Raw genomic sequence first — 25,853 nt, 5'->3', positions numbered from 1 at the left:
TTGTTAATTCATGTCCAGTAAAAGCCAGAGCTCATCTGTAAGCGGAGGGCTACAGGTGAGCGCAACTACTCAAGTCTCTCCATCAAGATCCTGTACTACTTTGTCGGTCCATCTACGCTGGACCGGTTCGGGTGCTACATGTAGTGCCTTGATAGACTCTGGGGCTGAGGGTTGTTTCATGGACGAAGCATGGGTTCGGAAACATGACATTCCTTTCAGAGAGTTAGAGAAGCCTACGCCCATGTTCGCCTTAGATGGTAGTCATCTTCCCAGTATCAGATTTGAGACACTACCTTTAACCCTCACAGTATCTGGTAACCACAGTGAGACTATTTCTTTTTTGATTTTCCGTTCACCGTTTACACCTGTTGTTTTGGGTCATCCCTGGCTAGTATGTCATAATCCTTCTATTAATTGGTCTAGTAATTCTATCCTATCCTGGAACGTTTCTTGTCATGTGAAGTGTTTAATGTCTGCCATCCCTCCCGTTTCTTCTGTCCCTACTTCTCAGGAGGAACCTGGCGATTTGACAGGAGTGCCGGAGGAATATCATGATCTGCGCACGGTCTTCAGTCAGTCCCGAGCCAACTCCCTTCCTCCTCACCGGTCGTATGATTGTAGTATTGATCTCCTTCCGGGGACCACTCCTCCTCGAGGTAGACTATACTCTCTGTCGGCTCCCGAACGTAAGGCTCTCGAGGATTATTTGTCTGTGTCTCTTGACGCCGGTACCATAGTGCCTTCTTCCTCTCCGGCCGGGGCGGGGTTCTTTTTGTTAAGAAGAAGGACGGTACTCTGCGCCCCTGCGTGGATTATCGAGGGCTGAATGACATAACGGTTAAGAATCGTTATCCGCTTCCCCTTATGTCATCAGCCTTCGAGATTCTGCAGGGAGCCAGGTGCTTTACTAAGTTGGACCTTCGTAACGCTTACCATCTCGTGCGCATCAGAGAGGGGGACGAGTGGAAAACGGCGTTTAACACTCCGTTAGGGCATTTTGAGTACCGGGTTCTGCCGTTCGGTCTCGCCAATGCGCCAGCTGTTTTTCAGGCATTAGTTAATGATGTTCTGAGAGACATGCTGAACATCTTTGTTTTTGTCTATCTTGACGATATCCTGATTTTTTCTCCGTCACTCGAGATTCATGTTCAGCACGTTCGACGTGTTCTACAGCGCCTTTTAGAGAATTGTCTCTACGTAAAGGCTGAGAAGTGCTCTTTTCATGTCTCCTCCGTTACTTTTCTCGGTTCCGTTATTTCCGCTGAAGGCATTCAGATGGATTCCGCTAAGGTCCAAGCTGTCAGTGATTGGCCCGTTCCAAGGTCACGTGTCGAGTTGCAGCGCTTTTAGGTTTCGCTAATTTCTATCGGCGTTTCATTCGTAATTTCGGTCAAGTTGCTGCCCCTCTCACAGCTCTTACTTCTGTCAAGACGTGTTTTAAGTGGTCCGGTTCCGCCCAGGGAGCTTTTGATCTTCTAAAAGAACGTTTTACGTCCGCTCCTATCCTCGTTACTCCTGACGTCACTAGACAATTCATTGTCGAGGTTGACGCTTCAGAGGTAGGCGTGGGAGCCATTCTATCCCAGCGCTTCCAGTCTGACGATAAGGTTCATCCTTGCGCTTATTTTTCTCATCGCCTGTCGCCATCTGAGCGCAACTATGATGTGGGTAACCGTGAACTGCTCGCCATCCGCTTAGCCCTAGGCGAATGGCGACAGTGGTTGGAGGGGGCGACCGTTCCTTTGTCGTTTGGACAGACCATAAGAACCTTGAGTACATCCGTTCTGCCAAACGACTTAATGCCCGTCAAGCTCGTTGGGCGTTGTTTTTCGCTCGTTTCGAGTTTGTGATTTCTTACCGTCCGGGTAGCAAGAACACCAAGCCTGATGCCTTATCCCGTCTGTTTAGTTCTTCTGTGGCTTCTACTGATCCCGAGGGGATTCTTCCTTATGGGCGTGTTGTCGGGTTAACAGTCTGGGAATTGAAAGACAGGTTAAGCAAGCACTCACGCACACTGCGTCGCCGCGCGCTTGTCCTAGTAACCTCCTTTTCGTTCCTGTTTCCACTCGTCTGGCTGTTCTTCAGTGGGCTCACTCTGCCAAGTTAGCTGGTCATCCCGGTGTTCGAGGCACTCTTGCGTCTATTCGCCAGCGCTTTTGGTGGCCGACTCAGGAGCGTGACACGCGCCGTTTCGTGGCTGCTTGTTCGGACTGCGCGCAGACTAAGTCGGGTAACTCTCCTCCTGCCGGTCGTCTCAGACCGCTCCCCATTCCTTCTCGACCATGGTCTCACATCGCCTTAGACTTCATTACCGGTCTGCCTTTGTCTGCGGGGAAGACTGTGATTCTTACGGTTGTCGATAGGTTCTCTAAGGCGGCACATTTCATTCCCCTCGCTAAACTTCCTTCCGCTAAGGAGACGGCACAAATCATTATTGAGAATGTATTCAGAATTCATGGCCTCCCGTTAGACGCCGTTTCAGACAGAGGCCCGCAATTCACGTCACAGTTTTGGAGGGAGTTCTGTCGTTTGATTGGTGCGTCCGTCAGTCTCTCTTCCGGGTTTCATCCCCAGTCTAACGGTCAAGCAGAGAGGGCCAATCAGACGATTGGTCGCATACTACGCAGCCTTTCTTTCAGAAACCCTGCGTCTTGGGCAGAACAGCTCCCCTGGGCAGAATACGCTCACAATTCGCTTCCTTCGTCTGCTACCGGGTTATCTCCGTTTCAGAGTAGTCTGGGTTACCAGCCTCCTCTGTTCTCATCCCAGCTTGCCGAGTCCAGCGTTCCCTCCGCTCAAGCGTTTGTCCAACGTTGTGAGCGCACCTGGAGGAGGGTGAGGTCTGCACTTTGCCGTTACAGGGCACAGACGGTGAGAGCCGCCAATAAACGCAGGATTAAGAGTCCAAGGTATTGTTGCGGCCAGAGAGTGTGGCTTTCCACTCGCAACCTTCCTCTTACGACAGCTTCTCGTAAGTTGACTCCGCGGTTCATTGGTCCGTTCCGTGTCTCCCAGGTCGTCAATCCTGTCGCTGTGCGACTGCTTCTTCCGCGACATCTTCGTCGCGTCCATCCTGTCTTCCATGTCTCCTGTGTTAAGCCCTTTCTTCGCACCCCCGTTCGTCTTCCCTCCCCCTCCCGTCCTTGTCGAGCGCACCTATTTACAAGGTACATAAGATCATGGACATGCGTTCTCGGGGACGGGGTCACCAATACTTAGAGGATTGGGAGGGTTACGGTCCTGAGGAGAGGAGTTGGGTTCCGTCTCGGGACGTGCTGGACCGTTCACTCATCGATGATTTCCTCCGTTGCCGCCAGGATTCCTCCTCGAGTGCGCCAGGAGGCGCTCGGTGAGTGGGGGTACTGTCATGTTTGTCATTTATTATCATGTCTTGTCCCTGTGCTCCCCATTCTATTCGTTTCCCTCTGCTGGTCTTATTAGGTTCTTTCCCTCTTTCTATCCCTCTCTCTCCCCCTCCCTCTCTCACTCTCTCGCTCTCTCTTCTCTCTATCGTTCCGTTCCTGCTGCCAGCTGTTCCTATTCCCCTAATCATCATTTAGTCTTCCCACACCTGTTCCCGATCCTTTCCCCTGATTAGAGTCCCTATTTCTTCCTTTGTGTTCCGTTCCTGTCCTGTCGGTTCCTTGTTTAGAATTCACCGTGCTGTGATTGTGTATCGCCCTGTCCTGTCGTGTTTTTGCCTTCATCAGATGCTGCGTGTGAGCAGGTGTCTCTGTCAGCTACGGCCTACGCCTACCCGAAGCGACCTGCAGTCTGTGGCCGCTTCTCCTGTTATTCCCCTCTACAGACTAGAGGATTTCTGTTATTCCCTGTTTGGACATTTCCTGTTAAGGATTCAGGATTTGTCGTTTTCTGTTTGGACTTGAATAAACTCTGTTTCTGTTAAGTCGCTTTTGGGTCCTCTTTCACCTGCATGACACTTAGTTTTAGAGATATTCAGGACCAGTTTATTACTGGCCACCGATTCCAAAACAGACTGCAACTCTTTGTTAAGGGTTTCAGTGACTTCATTAGCTGTGGTTGCTGTTGCGTATATGGTTGAATCATCAGCATACATGGACACACATGCTTTGTTTAATGCCAGTGGCAGGTCATTGGTAAAATTAGAAAAGAGTACAGGGCCTAGAGAGCTACCCTGCGGTACACCACACTTTACATGTTTGACATTCGAGAAGCTTCCATTAAAGAAAACTCTCTGAGTTATATTAGATACAGTCGATAGCTCTGAATCCACAATATGGCAGAGGTTTGAAAGCCATAGCACATACGTTTTTATGGTCAATAATATCAAAGGCTTCACTGAAATCTAACAGTACAGCTCCCACAATCTTCTTATTATCAATTTATTTCAACCAATCATCAGTCATTTGTGTCAGTGCAGCACATGTTGAGTGCCCTTCTCTATAAGCATGCTAATGTTCATTTGTTTACAGAGAAATAGCATTGTATTTGGTCAAATACACTTTTCTCCAAAAGTTTGCTAAGAGCTAGCAGTAAGCTTATAGGTCTGCTGTTAGAGCAAGTAAAGGCCGCTGTGTGTGTGCTGCGCGGTTGAGGCTACGAACCCAGAGGCTTGGTTCTCTCAACCCTTCCAGACTTCTGGGAGGGAGAGTGGACAATGAGCCCATCATAGCAGATTTAAGCAATGTCCCCACCCGCTCTGTCAGCTTTCATGGCTGGGATCAGTTCTTTCCCCTTCTGGCTCACAGCTTCAAGATAGTCCTCAGTGAGGAAGATATACGTTCCTCTAACGTTCTTGACTCTTTCCAGAATAGCTACCTTGTACTTGAACCTCAGGAACACTATCGTTCTGGGCCTATCACCTGGGCCGTTGGTGGGTTTTCCGGTCCTGTGGGTGCGCTCCACCTCACTCTTCCTGTGGTCCATCTTCAATTTCTCAGAGATCATTTCCCTCACTTTGTCGTTCGACTCTCATGTGGAGATTCTGCAATTCTGTCCACAATCATGTTGTTCCGCATTGATTGTCCCTCGTCTAATTCATCTGTCATTGTTGTCATGGATTCACACACAGAACTGATGTCCTGTTGTAACAACTGCTTGTAGGTCTCTTTTAGTTTTTTAAAAGATCCTTCACGTGTGATAGAGAGACACCGGCAGGATCACTGGAAATAGACAAGCATTCCCAGTAACTGATGCCAACTGAGTCGCGGGATTCAAACTAAGACGCTAGATAGCTTCCGATTACTTTCCAATGCACTTTCAAACAACAAACTTTTCAAAAAAATAAAACCGAGCTCTTCCTCATTCCTCGTTCAACAGGAAGTGACGTGCTGAAACATCTGACCTGGAGCAGATGTTTCTGGAATAGATGTTAGGAGTGCTGATCTAGGATCAGGTCCCCCCCATCATTATAATGACATTCATTATGATCTAAAAGGCATATATTTCGAAATCCTGATTTAGCAGATGCTCTTAACCAGCAATAATTTCTGATGAAAAAACATGTGAAAAATTGGTAGTTGGGTGGTTTGAGCCCTGAATGCTGATTGGCTGACAACCGTGGTATACCAGACCATATACCACAGGTATGACGAAACATTTATTTTTGCTGTTCTAATTACGTTCATAACCAGTTTTTAACTTCTTGCGTCGAGCCATCCCGGATCCGGTATCGTGACTACAGCCTCAAGCTCATTAACATAACGCAACGTTAACTATTCATGAAAATCGCAAATTAAATGAAATTAATCTATTTGCTCTCAGGCTTAGCCTTTTGTTAACAACACTGTCATCTCAGATTTTCAAAATATGCTTTTGAACCATAGCTAAACAAGCATTTGTGTAACAGTATTGATAGCCTAGCATAGGATTTATGCCTGGCTTTCAGCATGCAACATTTTCACAAAAAAACAGAAAGGATTCAAATAAAATCATTTACCTTTGAAGAACTTCAGATGTTTTCAATGAGGAGACTCTCAGTGAGATAGCAAATGTTCCGTTTTTACAAAAAATATTATTTGTGTTGACAAATCGGTCCGTTTTCTTCATCATTCTTCATCACGTTTGGGTAAGAAAAAAGAAAGAAAATTAAGTCATTAAAACGCTAACTTTTTTCCAAATTAACTCCATAATATCGACAGAAACATGGCAAACCGATGTTTAGAATCAATCCTCAAGATGTTTTTCACATATATATCGACGATAAAATCCTTCGTGGCAGTTGACTTTCTCTTCTGAAGAAATGGAACGTGCATGGACCTACAGATTACGCAATAATTTCGACACAGGACACTGGGCGGGACACCAGGTAAATGTAGTCTCTTATGGTCAATCTTCCAATGATATGCCTACAAACACGTCACAATGCTGCAGACACCTTGGAGAAATGAGGGCAGGCTCATTCCTGGCGCATTGACAGCCATATAAGGAGACATTGGAACACAGCGCCTTCAGAATCTGGGGCATTTCCTGTATGAAACTTCATCTTGGTTTCGCCTGTAGCATTAGTTCTGGGGCACTCACAGATAATATCTTTGCAGTTTTGGAAACGTCAGAGTTTTGTCTTTCCAAGGCTGTCAATTCCATGCATAGTCGAGCATCTTTTCGTGACAAAATATTGCGCTTAAAATGGGTACGTCTTTTTATCCAATAATGACATAGCGCCCCCATAGGTTGAAGAGGTTAATAGCAAATAAGGCACCTCTGGGGTTTGTGATATATGGCCAATATACCACGGCTGTCATGGCCGTTGCTGGAAGAAGACCAAGGTGCACCGTGGTGTGCGTACATTTTCCTTTTTATTTCAAATTTTCGCCAACAATCGAAAAAACAACCGTGAAGCTTACAGGGCATTAGTGCCACAAACAAAGTTAACTACCCACAACGAAAGTAGGGAAAAAGGGCTACCTAAGTATGGTTCCCAATCAGAGACAACGATAGACAGCTGTCCCTGATTGAGAACCATACCCGGCCAAAACATAGAAACACAAAATCATAGAAAACAAAACATAGAATGCCCACCCCAAATCACACCCTAACTAAACCAAATAGAGACGGCTAAGGGCTGTGTCTGTGATGCGTTGTGCCATATACCACACCCCCTAGTACCTTATTGCTTAAATATACAATTTTGGAAATAAACTCTTCATTTTGTCTCTGGCCTGTGTAGCAGATCTCACTTAAAGTAAACTGTCGCTCATGCATTGACAAGTGAGCCTCATAGCACAAGCGATGGAAGCTTTGTCTTAGGTCTGCTCTGCATATTCATTACAAGTTCTCTGACCGCACACTAGGCTTTCTCTATGAGATGTATACTGATTCCCCCTGTAGTAAGGCACTGTTAGCCACACTGCGTCCTCCTCTCCTCTCCACCCACTCTCTTTCCCAGGTGCTGGGTCTTGTTACAACCTCAGTTGTGGGTCGTAATTACTGATGCTCCCTCTCCATTCCAACTGCGGCTAGTTCCAGGCCAGCGGTGGAAGGAAGGCAGGTAGAACAGAACAGGGCTGAGCGGAGCGGTGCCTGGTACCCCCCTCCAGGTGGTCTCTGCTGGCCCAGCTATTGCAGTGTTCCCCCCCCGCACCACACCCTGCCTCCTCATCCCCCAGGCAGGCTTTTTGTTCTGGGCCTTGACTGCTGACTGCATGCCCCAAATCCTGAAGCCTGGAGGAGCTCCATGGGGGACGATTGGAAAACATGGAACATTCTGATGATATGCCTGGGCCGCAGCATATCAGACAAGTTTCTGTGTCATCCAGAGCTGTGGGCCTGATCCAGGTCTGTGGGCCTGATCCAGGTCTATGGGCCTGATCCAGGTCTGTGGGCCTGATCCAGGTCTGTGGGAAACCTGGAGGAATGGATAGAGGAATGTTAACATTTGGTATTTGGAGCCCTTGTTGTTAGGAGATTTCATTTTTTTTATCAAAGGGGAGAAAGGGAGTGAGACGGGTGGAACAAATCATAATGGAGATGTAATAACTACAGTACATAACACAGGTGATTTGATCTGTGTCAAGGATACCTTGACTCTAAGTTACTGCGTAAACTTTTCACTGGGCTTTTGCTGAAACAACATCATGGATCAGCCTGCTTGATAATAGTGTTACCTGAGAAACCAGTCACTGCAGTCAGCATATAATAATCACACAGTGATGGCTACAGTCCACCTCCCCTCTGAGCCCACTACAAACTGTAATCAAACCAGCCAGGCTACAGTACTGCAGGCTAGATGCTTACCAGTCCACCTCCCCTCTGAGCCCACTACAAACTGTAATCAAACCAGCCAGGCTACAGTACTGCAGGCTAGATGCTTACCAGTCCACCTCCCCTCTGAGCCCACTACAAACTGTAATCAAACCAGCCAGGCTACAGTACTGCAGGCTAGATGCTTACCAGTCCACCTCCCTCTGAGCCCCTCTCAAACCAGCCAGGAGCCAGGCTAGACTTACCAGTCCAAACTACAAACTGTAATCAAACCAGCCAGGCTACAGTACTGCAGACTAGATGCTTACCAGTCCACCTCCCCTCTGAGCCCACTACAAACTGTAATCAAACCAGCCAGGCTACAGTACTGCAGACTAGATGCTTACCAGACCCCCTCTCCTCTCCATCCACAGTGCTAGTGTTGTAATGTTTACTCCGCTAGCACAGTCCTGAAATCAGCAGCCTTAGGACTGTGTGTGTGTGTGTGTGTGTGTGTGTGTGTGTGTGTGTGTGTGTGTGTGTGTGTGTGTGTGTGTGTGTGTGTGTGTGTGTGTGTGTGTGTGTGTGTGTGTGTGTGTGTGTGTGTGTGTGTGTGTGTGGGTGGGTGATGGAGGAGGTGGGTTCACACACACAAACGGTGCTTGGGTAAATCCCCCCTCACGGCACACCATCATGCTGGGAACAGTGTGATAGCACTGTGAGATCACCGTGGAGACGTGTAAAACATCGCTCAGCCTCTGGGAAGCAGAGAGAGATGCTGTCTGATGTACGCTTCCCTTCATTACCTCAAGCAGAGATTGGCCTTTCACAGGAAACGTCTTTGTTTTGTTTTGTATTTCATTTTTAAACCTGTTTTAAACCTAATTTAAGTGGCTGTGATGATGCACATAGGAGACATTGGAATTCATTTTTTTTTTTTTATCTAGAGGTAATTCGGGATTGGCAGGCTGGTGTTCGAGCTGTGTGTGTGTGTGTGCCCTTGCAGTCTCCAGCCTTCAGCAGCCCAGAAACACACAGTTGAGTGGAGGTGGAGAGACAGAAACACACAGTTGAGTGGAGGTGGAGAGACAGAAACACACAGTTGAGTGGAGGTGAAGAGACAGAAACACACTGCAAAGGGGAGGATTTAGTTAGCCAGTCTGAACACGCCTCCCTCTGTATCCACAAGCTCGGACTTGTTGTCCACGCTCTCTCACTCACTCCTTCACTAGTGTGCGGTTACACAAGTGCCTGTGCAGTTTATAATGAGCTGCTGTATTTTACTGCCGGTGAGCTCAAGAGACAGAGAGAGAAAAGGAGAGAGAGACAGAAAGAGAGAGAGAGCGAGAAAGAGAAAAAAGGAGAGATTGAGTAAAGAGAGACAGAGATTGAGAGAGAGAGAGAGATAAAGAGAGGCAGGGATATAGAGAGAGCGAGCTTTGCTCCGTAGTCCTGTCATGGTGTGATCGTTGGTTTCAGTAGGGTTGTTAACCTGCTGTCAAGAGCTTTGATGAAAGGCCTGAGACACTCTTCTGGAAACAATGTTCCTCTGCCAACACAGGCGACTATCTGAGATATAGGACTTTGTTTTACAGGGACAGACCACTGGGAGGGAGAATAGCAGAACCCGATAATGTATAAGTTCCCTCGTCAAGGTGATACTATGGTTTCAGGATGTGGAAGCTGGTTCGTACGAGGCTAGCTAAGACACTGGCTTTATCCCAATTCAAATGCATTATATAGGGAATAGGGTGTCATTTGGGACGCAGACACTGTCTAGCTCTGGCAGGCTGACCTTTTAAAGCACTGGCTCTCCATGTTTTCATTGATTTATTGAGTGTGGCCCCTGGCCCTCCGCTGCTGTGGTCATCTCAACTCAGCTCATCACTTCATCCTGAGTTCCCAGACCAGACCTACTGTAGCCTCCTGGACCAGACCAGACATAGCCCCCTGTACCAGACCAGACCAGACCTAGCCTCCTGGACCAGACCAGACCAGACCTATCCTCCTGGACCAGACCCAGCCTCCTGGACCAGATCAGACCTAGCCTCCTGGACCAGACCAGACCCAGCCTCTTGGACCAGACCAGACCTAGCCTCCTGGACCAGACCAGACCAGACCTAACCTCCTGGACCAGACCAGACCTAGCCTCCTGGACCAGACTTAGCCTTCTGGACCAGACCAGACCTAGCATCCTGGACCAGATCAGACCCAGCCTCTTGGACTAGACCAGACCTAGCCTCCTGGACCAGACCAGACCAGACTAATCTCTTGGACCAGACCAGACCTAGCCTCCTGGACCAGACCAGACCTAGCCTCCTGGACCAGACCAGACCAGACCTAACCTCCTGGACCAGACCAGACCAGACCTCCTGGACCAGACCAGACCAGACCAGACCTAGACTCCTGGACCAGACCCAGACCTGGACCAGATCAGACCCAGCCTCCTGGACTAGACCAGACCTAGCCTCCTGGACCAGACCAGACCAGACCTAGCCACCTGGACCAGACCAGTCCTAGCCACCTGGACCAGACCAGACCTAGCCTCCTGGACCAGACCAGACCAGACCTAGCCTCCTGGACCAGACCTATCCTCATGGACCAGACCCAGCCTCCTGGACCAGATCAGACCTAGCCTCCTGGACCAGACCAGACCCAGCCTCTTGGACCAGACCAGACCTAGCCTCCTGGACCAGACCAGACCAGACCTAACCTCCTGGACCAGACCAGACCTAGCCTCCTGGACCAGACTTAGCCTTCTGGACCAGACCAGACCTAGCATCCTGGACCAGATCAGACCCAGCCTCTTGGACTAGACCAGACCTAGCCTCCTGGACCAGACCAGACCAGACTAATCTCTTGGACCAGACCAGACCTAGCCTCCTGGACCAGACCAGACCTAGCCTCCTGGACCAGACCAGACCAGACCTAACCTCCTGGACCAGACCAGACCAGACCTCCTGGACCAGACCAGACCAGACCAGACCTAGACTCCTGGACCAGACCCAGACCTGGACCAGATCAGACCCAGCCTCCTGGACTAGACCAGACCTAGCCTCCTGGACCAGACCAGACCAGACCTAGCCACCTGGACCAGACCAGTCCTAGCCACCTGGACCAGACCAGACCTAGCCTCCTGGACCAGACCAGACCAGACCTAGCCTCCTGAACCAGACCTATCCTCATGGACCAGACCCAGCCTCCTGGACCAGATCAGACCTAGCCTCCTGGACCAGACCAGACCCAGCCTCTTGGACCAGACCAGACCTAGCCTCCTGGACCAGACCAGACCAGACCTAACCTCCTGGACCAGACCAGACCTATCCTTCTGGACCAGACCAGACCTAGCCTCCTGGACCAGACCAGACCTAGCCTCCTGGACCAGACCAGACCCAGCCTCCTGGACAAGACCTAGCCAGACCAGACCTGCCAAAAATAAAATTAAACCATCTAGTGTTCAGTGAAATAACAACACAATGTCAAATACAGGTAGCCTAGTCAAATAATTAACATCCAATCACATTAACCGTTACTCTCTCGCAGGAATTCCACTAACGCTCCGTATTTAGCCAAACGTATCTGCTGCTCATGTTGGTATCTGTACTGATGGCAGAAAAAAACATGACAGGGAGACATAGTGGAGTGGTAACGCGCATGCAAGCAGTTGCTACTGACGCCACTTGGGTACACTGCAGCATCCACCGAGAGTCTTTTGCTGCCAAGGGAATGCCTGACAGCTTGAAAGACGTTTTGGACCCTGTAGGGGAAATTGTTAACTTTGTTAATGCAAGGCTCCTGAACTCTCGGGTATATTCTGCACTATGCAATGATATGGACAGCGACCATGTAACGCTTTTACAACATACAGAAGAAGTGCGCTGGTTATTATTGAATTAAGTGACGATGTCACGGAATTCTAGGAGTGGTGGGTGTAGAGTCAGGAGCAGGGAACAATACTTCCAATGGATGCGTTTATTCCGCTTGGTCTCTCGCTCTCTCTCTCTCTCTCTCTCTCTCTCTCTCTCTCTCTCTCTCTCTCTCTCTCTCTCTCTCTCTCTCTCTCTCTCTCTCTCTCTCTCTCTCTCTCTCTCTCTCTCTCTCTCTCTCTCTCTCTCTCTCTCTCTCTCTCTCTCTCTCTCTCTCTCTCTCTCTCTCTCTCTCTCTCTCTCTCTCTCTCTTTCAATTCAATGTAATCTCTCTCTCTAAATTGTTTCCCTCTCGCTCTCTCTTTCAATTCAATGTGATCTCTCTCTCTCTCAATTCAATTCTCTCTCTCTCACAATTCATTTTCTCTCTCTCTCAATCTCTCTCTCTCTCTCTCTCTCTCTCTCTCTCTCTCTCTCTCTCTCTCTCTCTCTCTCTCTCTCTCTCTCTCTCTCTCTCTCTCTCTCTCTCTCTCTCTCTCTCTCTCTCTCTCTCTCTCTCTCTCTCTCTCTCTCTCTCTCTCTCTCTCTCTCTCTCTCTCTCTCTCTCTCTCTCTCTCTCTCTCTCTCTCTCTCTCTCTCTCTCTCTCTCTCTCTCTCTCTCTCTCTCTCTCTCTCTCTCTCTCTCTCTCTCTCTCTCTCTCTCTCTCTCCCTCTCTCTCTCTGTATATATCTCCCTCTCTTTTTCTCTTTCTCCCTCCTTCCCGCTTTTCCAGCCACCCTCTCTCTCCCCCACGCTTCTCCCCAGAACACTCTAACTGATCGCCAGGCAGTTCTTCAGGGGTGACTCTGGAAGAACTCTTAAACCCTGTGCCTAGTTGGCACAGTGCAGGCAGTCTAACTGCAGATCTGCTCTGTCTCTGTACTCCTCTAATCTTAATGAAGTCCTTCACTAACTGCCACTCCTTCACTCCTCTAGCAGTTTGGGAGGCTGTGTGTGTACCGGTGCTGTTGGATGATGCCCTGAGGAGTGCTGAGGAAGCTAAATGGAATGCATGTAGATTGATAATGCCCTGAGGAGCTCTGAGGAAGCTAAATGGAATGCATGTAGATTGATAATGCCCTGAGGAGTGCTGAGGAAGCTAAATGGAATGCATGTAGATTGATAATGCTCTGAGGAGTGCTGAGGAAGCTAAATGGAATGCATGTAGATTGATAATGCCCTGAGGAGCGCTGAGGAAGCTAAATGGAATGCATGTAGATTGATAATGCCATGAGGAGCGCTGAGGAAGCTAAATGGAATGCATGTAGATTGATAATGCCCTGAGGAGTGCTGAGGAAGCTAAATGGAATGCATGTAGATTGATAATGACCTGAGGAGCGCTGAGGAAGCTAAATGGAATGCATGTAGATTGATAATGCCATGAGGAGCGCTGAGGAAGCTAAATGGAATGCATGTAGATTGATAATGCCATGAGGAGCGCTGAGGAAGCTAAATGGAATGCATGTAGATTGATAATGCCATGAGGAGCGCTGAGGAAGCTAAATGGAATGCATGTAGATTGATAATGCCATGAGGAGCGCTGAGGAAGCTAAATGGAATGCATGTAGATTGATAATGCCATGAGGAGCGCTGAGGAAGCTAAATGGAATGCATGTAGATTGATAATGCCATGAGGAGCGCTGAGGAAGCTAAATGGAATGCATGTAGATTGATAATGCCATGAGGAGCGCTGAGGAAGCTAAATGGAATGCATGTAGATTGATAATGCTCTGAGTCAGTCGGACTGACTGAGAAGTGAACAGGTCAAACTCATTTGACTGACATATAGGCCCACCGGTAGTTTCCTCAGACTTTCATATCCATTAACTAGGAATTATGATTACTTATCCATGAATACCACAAGTTACATTTGTCTACGAGTCTCAGACAGTTTTAAAGAACCTTCATGATGAGGTTAATAAAGGAAAACCCAACCTACAACGTATATGGTTATTCATCGTCCAGCTGTGTTAACTTCCAACCAGCAAAGAAGCATTTCTTTCACATCGCCTTAATGCCATATTACCCCCATTGAGTCTAGTGCATCCCTGCTGCACCATGTTACAGTGTGTTAGCATTGTTATCTGTGGTACCAGTGGCACCAGGCTCCCTACAGGGAACCACCAGGCTCCCTACAGGGGACAGTCACACCAGGCTCCCTACAGGGGACAGTCACACCAGGCTCCCTACAGGGAACCACCAGGCTCCCTACAGGGAACAGTCACACCAGGCTCCCTACAGGGGACAGTCACACCAGGCTCCCTACAGGGGACAGTCACACCAGGCTCCTTACAGGGAACCACCAGGCTCCTTACAGAGAACAGTCACACCAGGCTCCCTACAGGGGACAGTCACACCAGGCTCCCTACAGGGGACAGTCACACCAGGCTCCCTACAGGGGACAGTCACACCAGGCTCCCTACAGGGGACTGTCACACCAGGCTCCCTATAGGGAACCACCAGGCTCCTTACAGGGAACAGTCACACCAGGCTCCCTACAGGGGACAGTCACATCAGGCTCCCTACAGGGAACCACCAGGCTCCCTACAGGGGACAGTCACACCAGGCTCCCTACAGGGGACAGTCACACCAGGCTCCCTACAGGGAACGACCAGGCTCCTTACAGGGAACAGTCACACCAGGCTCCCTACAGGGGACAGTCACACCAGGCTCCCTACAGGGAACCACCAGGCTCCTTACAGGGGACAGTCACACCAGGCTCCCTACAGGGGACAGTCACACCAGGCTCCCTACAGGGAACCACCAGGCTCCCTACAGGGGACAGTCACACCAGGCTTCCTACAGGGGACAGTCACACCAGGCTCCCTACAGGGAACCACCAGGCTCCCGACAGGGGATAGTCACACCAGGCTCCCTACAGGGGACAGTCACACCAGGCTCCTTACAGGGAACCACCAGGCTCCCTACAGGGGACAGTCACACCAGGCTCCCTACAGGGAACCACCAGGCTCCCTACAGGGGATAGTCACACCAGGCTCCATACAGGGAACCACCAGGCTCCTTACAGGGGACCAAATCAAATCAAATCAAATTTTATTTGTCACATACACATGGTTAGCAGATGTTAAATGCGAGTGTAGCGAAATGCTTGTGCTTCTAGTTCCGACAATGCAGTGATAACCAACAAGTAATCTAACTAACAATTCCAAAACTACTGTCTTATACACAGTGTAAGGGGATAAGGAACATGTACATAGGATATATGAATGAGTGATGGTACAGAGCAGCATACAGTAGATGGTATCGAGTACAGTATATACATATGAGATGAGTGTGTAGACAAAGTAAACAAAGTGGCATAGTTAAAGTGGCTAGTGATACATGTGTTACATAAGGATGCAGTCGATGATGTAGAGTACAGTATATACATATGCATATGAGATGAATAATGTAGGGTAAGTAACATTATATAAGGTAGCATTGTTTAAAGTGGCTAGTGATATATTTACATCATTTCCCATCAATTCCCATTATTAAAATGGCTGGAGTTGGGTCAGTGTCAATGACAGTGTGTTGGCAGCAGCCACTCAGTGTTAGTGGTGGCTGTTTAACAGTCTGATGGCCTTGAGATAGAAGCTGTTTTTCAGTCTCTCGGTCCCAGCTTTGATGCACCTGTACTGACCTCGCCTTCTGGATGATAGCGGGGTGAACAGGCAGTGGTTCGGGTGGTTGATGTCCTTGATGATCTTTATGGCCTTCCTGTAACAACGGGTGGTGTAGGTGTCCTGGACGGCAGGTAGTTTGCCCCCGGTGATGCGTTGTGCAGTCCTCACTACCACAGACCACCAGGCTCCTTACAGGGGACAGTCACACCAGGCTCCCTACAGGGAACCACCAGGCTCCCTACAGGGGACAGTCACACCAGGCTCCCTACAGGGTCAGTGAGACCAGGCTCCCTACAGGGGACAGTCACACCAGGCTCCCTACAGGGGACAGTCACACCAGGCTCCCTACAGGGGTCCACCAGGCTCTCTACAGGGGACCATCAGGCTCCTTACAGGGGACTGTCACATCAGGCTCCCTACAGGGAACCACCAGGCTCCCTACAGGGGACAGTCACACCAGGCTCCCTACAGGGGACAGTCACACCAGGCTCCCTACAGGGAACGACCAGGCTCCCTACAGGGGACAGTCACACCAGGCTCCCTACAGGGGACAGTCACATCAGGCTCCCTACAGGGAACCACCAGGCTCCCTACAGGGAACAGTCACACCAGGCTCCCTACAGGGGACAGTCACACCAGGCTCCCTACAGGGGACAGTCACACCAGGCTCCTTACAGGGAACCACTAGGCTCCTTACAGGGAACAGTCACACCAGGCTCCCTACAGGGGACAGTCACACCAGGCTCCCTGCGGGGGACAGTCACACCAGGCTCCCTACAGGGAACCACCAGGCTCCTTACAGAGAACAGTCACACCAGGCTCCCTACAGGGGACAGTCACACCAGGCTCCCTACAGGGGACAGTCACACCAGGCTCCCTACAGGGGACAGTCACACCAGGCTCCTTAGAGGGGACAGTCACACCAGGCTCCCTACAGGGGACCACCAGGCTCCTTACAGGGGACCACCAGGCTCCTTACAGGGGACCACCAGGCTCCCTACAGGAGACCACCAGGCTCTCTACAGGGGACCACCAGGCTCCTTACAGGGGACCACCAGGCTCTCTACAGGGGACAGTCACACCAGGCTCCCTACAGGGGACAGTCACACCAGGCTCCCTACAGGGGACAGTCAGACCAGGCTCCCTACAGGGGACAGTCAGACCAGGCTCCCTACAGGGGACAGTCACACCAGGCTCCCTACAGGGGACAGTCACACCAGGCTCCCTACAGGGACTGTCCACCAGGCTCTCTACAGGGGACACACCAGGCTCCTTACAGGGGACTGTCACCACCAGGCTTACAGGGGACCACCAGGCCCTACAGGGAACCACCAGGCTCCCTACAGGGGACAGTCACACCAGGCTCCCTACAGGGAACCACCAGGCTCCCTACAGGGGATAGTCACACCAGGCTCCCTACAGGGAACCACCAGGCTCCCTACAGGGGACAGTCACACCAGGCTCCCTACAGGGAACCACCAGGCTCCCTACAGGGGACAGTCAGACCAGGCTCCCTACATGTGACAGTCAGACCAGGCTCCCTACAGGGGACAGTCACACCAGGCTCCCTACAGGGGACAGTCACACCAGGCTCCCTACAGGGGTCCACCAGGCTCTCTACAGGGGACCATCAGGCTCCTTACAGGGGACTGTCACACCAGGCTCCCTACAGGGGACAGTCACACCAGGCCCCAGGGGACTCACACCAGGCTCCCTACAGGGGACAGTCACACCAGGCTCCTTAGAGGGGACAGTCACACCAGGCAGGCCCTACAGGGGACCACCAGGCTCCTTACAGGGGACCACCAGGCTCCTTACAGGGGACCACCAGGCTCCCTACAGGAGACCACCAGGCTCCCTACAGGGGACAGTCACACCAGGCTCCCTACAGGGAACCACCAGGCTCCCTACAGGGGACAGTCACACCAGGCTTCCTACAGGGGACAGTCACACCAGGCTCCCTACAGGGAACCACCAGGCTCCCTACAGGGGACAGTCACACCAGGCTCCTTACAGGGAACCACCAGGCTCCCTACAGGGGACAGTCACACCAGGCTCCCTACAGGGGATAGTCACACCAGGCTCCCTACAGGGGACAGTCAGACCAGGCTCCCTACAGGGGACAGTCAGACCAGGCTCCCTACAGGGGACAGTCACACCAGGCTCCCTACAGGGGTCCACCAGGCTCTCTACAGGGGACCATCAGGCTCCTTACAGGGGACTGTCACACCAGGCTCCCTACAGGGGACATTCACACCAGGCCCCCTACAGGGGACAGTCACACCAGGCTCCTACAGGGGACAGTCACACCAGGCTCCCTACAGGGGACCACCAGGCTCCTTACAGGGGACCACCAGGCTCCTTACAGGGGACCACCAGGCTCCCTACAGGAGACCACCAGGCTCCCTACAGGGGACAGTCACACCAGGCTCCCTACAGGGGAACCACCAGGCTCCCTACAGGGGACAGTCACACCAGGCTTCCTACAGGGGACAGTCACACCTACAGGGGCCAGGCCCTACAGGGAACCACCAGGCTCCCTACAGGGGACAGTCACACCAGGCTCCTTACAGGGAACCACCAGGCTCCCTACAGGGGACAGTCACACCAGGCTCCCTACAGGGGATAGTCACACCAGGCTCCCTACAGGGGACAGTCAGACCAGGCTCCCTACAGGGGACAGTCAGACCAGGCTCCCTACAGGGGACAGTCACACCAGGCTCCCTACAGGGGTCCACCAGGCTCTCTACAGGGGACCATCAGGCTCCTTACAGGGGACTGTCACACCAGGCTCCCTACAGGGGACATTCACACCAGGCCCCCTACAGGGGACAGTCACACCAGGCTCCTTAGAGGGGACAGTCACACCAGGCTCCCTACAGGGGACCACCAGGCTCCTTACAGGGGACCACCAGGCTCCTTACAGGGGACCACCAGGCTCCCTACAGGAGACCACCAGGCTCCCTACAGGGGACAGTCACACCAGGCTCCCTACAGGGAACCACCAGGCTCCCTACAGGGGACAGTCACACCAGGCTTCCTACAGGGGACAGTCACACCAGGCTCCCTACAGGGAACCACCAGGCTCCCTACAGGGGACAGTCACACCAGGCTCCTTACAGGGAACCACCAGGCTCCCTACAGGGGACAGTCACACCAGGCTCCCTACAGGGGATAGTCACACCAGGCTCCCTACAGGGGACAGTCAGACCAGGCTCCCTACAGGGGACAGTCAGACCAGGCTCCCTACAGGGGACAGTCACACCAGGCTCCCTACAGGGGTCCACCAGGCTCTCTACAGGGGACCATCAGGCTCCTTACAGGGGACAGTCACACCAGGCTCCTTACAGGGGACAGTCACACCAGGCTCCCTACAGGGAACAGTCACACCAGGGTCCCTACAGAGGACAGTCACACCAGGCTCTCTACAGGGGACAACCAGGCTCCCTACAGGGGACAGTCACACCAGGCCCTACAGGGGACAGTCACACCAGGCTCCCTACAGGGGACCACCATGCTCTCTACAGGGGACCACCAGGCTCCTTACAGGGGACAGTCACACCTGGCCCCCTACAGGGGACAGTCACACCAGGCTCCTTACAGGGGACTGTCACACCAGGCTCCCTACAGGGGACAGTCACACCAGGCTCCCTACAGGGAACCACCAGGCTACCTACAGGGACAGTCAGACCAGGCTCCCTACAGGGGACAGTCACACCAGGCTCCCTACAGGGGACAGTCACACCAGGCTCCCTACAGGGGACCACCAGGCTCTCTACAGGGGACCACCAGGCTCCTTACAGGAGACAGTCACACCAGGCTCCCTACAGCGAACAGTCACACCAGGGTCCCTACAGAGGACAGTCACACCAGGCTCTCTACAGGGGACAACCAAGCTCCCTACAGGGGACAGTCACACCGGGCCCTACAGGGGACAGTCCCACCAGGCCCTACAGGGGACAGTCACACCAGGCTCCCTACAGGGGACAGTCACAGCATGTCCTACAGGGGACAGTCACACCAGGCCCTACAGGGGACTGTCACACCAGGCTCCCTACAGGGGACAGTCACACCAGGCCCTACAGGGGACAGTCACACCAGGCCCCACAGGGGACAGTCACACCAGGCCTCACAGGGGACAGTCACACCAGGCCCCCTACAGGGGACAGTCACACCAGGCTCCTTAGAGGGGACAGTCACACCAGGCTCCTTACAGGGGACCACCAGGCTCCTTACAGGGACCACCAGGCTCCTTACAGGGGACCACCAGGCTCCTTACAGGGGACAGTCACACCAGGCTCCTTACAGGGGACAGTCACACCAGGCTCCCTACAGGACAGTCACACCAGGGTCCCTACAGAGGACAGTCACACCAGGCTCTCTACAGGGGACAACCAGGCTCCCTACAGGGGACAGTCACACCAGGCCCTACAGGGGACAGTCACACCAGGCTCCCTACAGGGGACCACCAGGCTCTCTACAGGGGACCACCAGGCTCCTTACAGGGGACAGTCACACCTGGCCCCCTACAGGGGACAGTCACACCAGGCTCCTTACAGGGGACTGTCACACCAGGCTCCCTACAGGGGACAGTCACACCAGGCTCCCTACAGGGAACCACCAGGCTACCTACAGGGACAGTCAGACCAGGCTCCCTACAGGGGACAGTCACACCAGGCTCCCTACAGGGGACAGTCACACCAGGCTCCCTACAGGGGACCACCAGGCTCTCTACAGGGGACCACCAGGCTCCTTACAGGAGACAGTCACACCAGGCTCCCTACAGCGAACAGTCACACCAGGGTCCCTACAGAGGACAGTCACACCAGGCTCTCTACAGGGGACAACCAAGCTCCCTACAGGGGACAGTCACACCGGGCCCTACAGGGGACAGTCCCACCAGGCCCTACAGGGGACAGTCACACCAGGCTCCCTACAGGGGACAGTCACAGCATGTCCTACAGGGGACAGTCACACCAGGCCCTACAGGGGACTGTCACACCAGGCTCCCTACAGGGGACAGTCACACCAGGCCCTACAGGGGACAGTCACACCAGGCCCCACAGGGGACAGTCACACCAGGCCTCCCAGGGGACAGTCACACCAGGCCCTACAGGGGACAGTCACAACAGCGGTGGACTCGCACCAACATGTCACTTCGAAAGCACTCAATGGTCTTGGAGTCTCTGCATTTGCACTTTATATTTATTGTGGTACAGCGTGATGTAAGCAGAATTCAAACAATTCCAATGCAAAAAATCTACATCTGTGTATAATCTTAATTCAGTGAAGGTAGTCATGTCTCTGTGTGTGTGTGTGTGTCTCTGTGTGTGTTTGGAGGTGGAGAACATGTCCCCTCCTGTCCCACTGTGAACCAGAGATGGGAACAGGAAGATACTCTTCTCAGCAATTAGCTAAAAAAATTGTAAAAATGCCAATCCCCCGTCGTTCACGCAATGTAATGGTCTAATACTTTATGATCAAGAAATGGAGAGAGCGTGGGTGACAGAGAGAAACAGAATGGTACAGTTTGAGACCATGTGGCAGAAAGTGATGTGGGCGCTGGAGATAGGGGTGGGGGCTAGTGGGTCTGGACAGATGTGATGTTTGTATAATGTAGTCGTTTGTATGTGTATGTTTTGTATTGTTGATAAAATATCCAATGAAATCATATAAAATAATACAATAACATTAAAAAATAAAGAATGAGGTGAATCAGCAGACTTGTGTCTTCAGTTTTCCTACAAGTTAGTGTTTGGGCATTCTAGTCATTCTAGTAAAATATGTATTTGTTTACAGACATGTTGTGTTTGAATAAGTGTTTGTCTCAGTCTGTCTCTATGTGTGTCTGTGTGTGCGTGTGACAGTGGCTGAGTAGAACAGGTTTGACACAACTGATGTTAAAACCCCAGTTAGCCTTTGTATTGATGAGGATTCTCTGCCCTCTTGATTTGGTGGAAGACAGAGAGCAGTAGCCCATGTTGACACAGGAGAATGTGGCTGCTTGCTTTGTGCAGCCATAACATTCCCACCACTGTCTGTCTGTAGTGGTGCCACCTACAACCAAATTCAGGATCTCCATAGCAAGTCCTCCAGACATCCCTATTTGAATTGGTCCACCTGTTTTTGTATTTGCTCCCTAATAGCGGTATTACAACTAATTCCTCAGAACTAGCAGAGAAGGAGGCACCAATCTACAGTTTATCTCTGATCGTCATGGCTCTAAACTCAAGCTCCAGGCACTTTCTCAAAAACTGAATCAAAGTGTAAGTGCTTGCTTAGCGGCATACACCATAGCAGAGGAAGAGGATACACGTCTAGAGTCTAGGTTCTACACAGCAAAGCAGAACTTTAGCCAACTGCCAGGGTTGTACAGGCAACGTTTTCTCTCGCTTTCTTTTCTTTTCAAGTGAGAAAAAAATATGCTGTTAATTGACAACACGGGAGGGACAAGATTTCTGAGCCTCACACAGAGGTTTCCGTAGAAACTTTGGAAGGCTATTTTGTTCCAATTTGCTCTGTGGTGTTAACTGAAGATCAGAAGCCTAAAGGACTAATGGTAACTGTACAGTATATTAGCCTGCAAGTTGGATTAATTCAGCTGGAAGGTATATACTGTATCTTTGGCTGATTTATGTTATTGAAGTCTATAAATGAAACTACAGTAAATTAGCCTTTAAATGTCAGCCTACACTATTTGGTTTACTTGAAAATGTTTAACTGCAATGAACTTGTTTGAGATTTAGTTGGGGTTGGGGAGCCATCTTTTCTCTGTCCCTTTTTCCCTTCACCCACCCCACCCCATGAAACCTAAGAAACTCCAGTTGAAATGCCATTCCAGGTCCGCCCTCTCACCTCCATTGTAAAAGTTGGCGGTGTGTGTACGAGAGTGTGTGTGGCTCTTTGTGGCACTCCACACTACTTATGGGAAGAAGACGAACGACTGGTGTGAATTGAAAGACTCACCCCTCCCCCTTCTCTGTCTCTCCTCTCTCTCTCTCTCTCTCTCTCTCTCTCTCTCTCTCTCTCTCTCTCTCTCTCTCTCTCTCTCTCTCTCTCTCTCTCTCTCTCTCTCTCTCTCTCTCTCTCTCTCTCTCTCCATGAAAAATGTTTCTAAAGGATAGAACAGCCCTCTCAGCCCATCCCTGTAGCCGCAGGACCATGTGCCAGTGATGACTAGCTGGTGAGTATTGTGCTTCGTTCTCTTCTGCTACAGTTTGATCAAGTTTAAAACTTTATCATCCATTTCTTTGGTTAAAATGGGAACATGTCTTTGGGATAGCGCATGCACGTATCGATGGGACGCATTGGCAGATAGTAGCTCAGTTTTGTACCGTCAAAACTGTGATTATATGTAGAAGCCAGACAACATAGTTTAAATCAGGCCCTTAAAATCGATAGATCAATATATCCCCAAGTAACTGGGAGAGAGTGAGCAGTGCATTATACACAACAACGATCTGTGTGTAAAGATACACTGAGACTCGACCACAACAAGCCATGGCTTCTCTTGGAGGAAAAGACAAAGAACAACTTGTAGATGCAAATGAGAGCAGCGAACAGCTGAAGGATATACAGGAAAACATGTTTTCAATGCTCTTAATACTCACCAAAACAAACAAACTGTTACAATCTCTAGTTAAAAAAGTGGATTTGCTCAAACGGAAAGTAGAGCCTGTCAGATATGTATATACATGGTGGGCACGTGGACGATCAAGACAATACAATTGGCCTTCTGGAAACAAAGGTGCAAACTTTAGAAGATTAGCTGGATCAGCTAGAAAACAGATTGAGACAAAATAATATAAGAATATTGTCCCTACTGGAAGACGAGGAAAAAGGGGACCTTTCCAGCTACATGATCAAACTGATATCGGAGGAGCTTGAAGTGGATGTATCACCAGACGATGTAGAGCGATGCCATTGGATTGGCGTGAAGCAGAAGAACTCTACATATCCTCGCATGGTAATATTTAAGCTGTGGAACCCTCAGATCAAAGTCAACATTCTACAATGCCATTGTATTTTTCTGATGACTTGTAAACCCCTGGTAAAATGACCACCAGTTCTGGACAGATTAGGAAACGATATCAAACCTTTATTATTCCTTGTTTTCATTACAATTAAGATTTAATGGTGGTTATTGGTGAGAATGGAGAGGGGCTCTATCCGGGGGATTGGGATTGTTTGCTGGGAGGGCATCACACACTTCTTTGAGGTGTACGTCACCCGAAATAGACCCCATCCAGCCACTATATTTTTCTTAAATTTATAAGGTAATACAAACCCACCATAGTACTTAAGTGGCAGTCTTTCTTCAACTGAAGTATTTTCTTCAAATGTGTGTACAATGTATATATCATGTCCACAGTTTCTTTTAGGTAAATTAGGAGAAGAATCGGAACTAAAAAGCAAACCTGGTGTTTTTAGATAAAATTCATGCTATATTAGATCAAATACAGACAGGAACCATTATTTAGCAGGTGACTCAAATTATAAATTCAATATTGATTGAGAGACGTAGTAATAAAAAAGTCAAATTTAGTCAAATGCCTTTAAGGCGTACATTAGGGGAATGATAATCTCCTACTCAGCTAAAGTTAAATCTGATATTGAAATAAAAATTCAATCAAAATACATCACTATCATAGAAAAAGGCCATAACAAATATTTACAAGGTAAAGGAGAAAACAACATTTCTGAACTTAAGCAGGAATACGATATTTTACTTCTGAAGAAAGCTGACAACTACAAGATAAACTCAAATAAAGCATACTACTTAATGGCAAATAAACCTGGTAAACATCTCACAGCTCTCACAAAACAAATACATGCTAAACCACTTGTCATTTTAAAAGATAAAGACACAAAAGCAGTAATTAGAAACAACAACGATATTAAGGATAATTTTAACAGCTTCTATGAAAAATGTATATAAATGAGAATTAAACAACAGTTGGACGGATCCTATAGCATTCTTAGACTTAACAACTCTGAAGCAATTATCAGAAGACAAAAAAAAATGAGTACTAAGTACAGAGACCCGCCCCCCAAGAAGAAATGTTAAGTACAGTTAAAACGTTCACACAGGGAAAAGCACCAAGAATGGATGACTTTCCCATAGAATTCTATTCAACATTTTGGGTCAAAGTAGTATTTACATAAATGATAACAGACATGTCACTCAACTGAGTACTTCCTAGTTCCTTGTATCAAACAGTTATTTCCATTATATTAAAAGCAGGAAAATCTGGAGAGTCCCCTGCTGATTATAGACCCATGAGTTGAATCAAATCATCTCAAATCAAATCCAATTTTATTTGTCACATACACATGGTTAGCAGATGTTATTGCGAGTGTAGCGAAATGCTTGTGCTTCTAGTTCGGACCATGCAGTAACATCTAACAAGTAATCTAACCTAACAATTTCACAATAACTACCTTATACACACAAGTGTAAAGGAATGAATAAGAATATGTACATAAAAATATACGAATGAGCGATGGCCAAACGGCATAGGCAAGATGCAGTAGATGGTATAGAGTACAGTATATATATATGAGATGAGTAATGTAGGGTATGTAAACATTATATAAAGTGACATTGTTTAAAGTGGCCAGTGATACATTTGTTCCATCCATTTTTTCATTATTAAAGTTGCTAGAGATGAGTCAGTATGTTGGCAGCAGCCACTCAATGTTAGTGATGGCTGTTTAACAGTCTGATAGCCTTGAGATAGAAGCTGTTTTTCAGTCTCTCAGTCCCTGCTTTGATGCACCTGTACTGACCTCGCCTTCTGGAGGCGAGGTCACAGGCAGTGGCTCAGGTGGTTGTTGTCCACAGGCAGTGGCTCAGGTGGTTGTTGTCCACAGGCAGTGGCTCAGGTGGTTGTTGTCCACAGGCAGTGGCTCAGGTGGTTGTTGTCCTTGATGATCTTTTTGGCCTTCCTGTGACATCGGGTGGTGTAGGTGTCCTGGAGGGCAGGTAGAGAGCCTTACGGTTGTGGGCGGAGCAGTTGCCGTACCAGGCGGTGATACAGCCCGACAGGATGCTCTCGATTGTGCATTTGTAAAAGTTTGTGAGTGCTTTTGGTGACTAACCAAATTTCTTCAGCCTCCTGAGGTTGAAGAGGCGCTGCTGCGCCTTCTTCACCACGC

At 49.8% G+C, this 25,853-nt stretch overlaps 1 protein-coding gene across 1 annotated transcript in view; it reads left to right on the top strand.

Annotated features, from left to right (window-relative positions):
• LOC124047850 (semaphorin-5B-like) overlaps nt 1–25,853 on the top strand; it is a 323,136-nt gene that overhangs the window by 31,603 nt on the left and 265,680 nt on the right. Inside the window, 1 exon segment of the mRNA XM_046368176.1 lies at nt 22,815–22,878. The gene's annotated coding sequence lies outside the window, so the exon portion shown is untranslated.

The sequence above is a fragment of the Oncorhynchus gorbuscha genome, linkage group LG01 (assembly GCF_021184085.1).
Source record: "Oncorhynchus gorbuscha isolate QuinsamMale2020 ecotype Even-year linkage group LG01, OgorEven_v1.0, whole genome shotgun sequence".
Lineage (NCBI taxonomy): Eukaryota > Metazoa > Chordata > Actinopteri > Salmoniformes > Salmonidae > Oncorhynchus > Oncorhynchus gorbuscha.
Note: the sequence above shows the minus strand (reverse complement) of the source record. Positions and strands in the feature narration are given on the sequence as shown.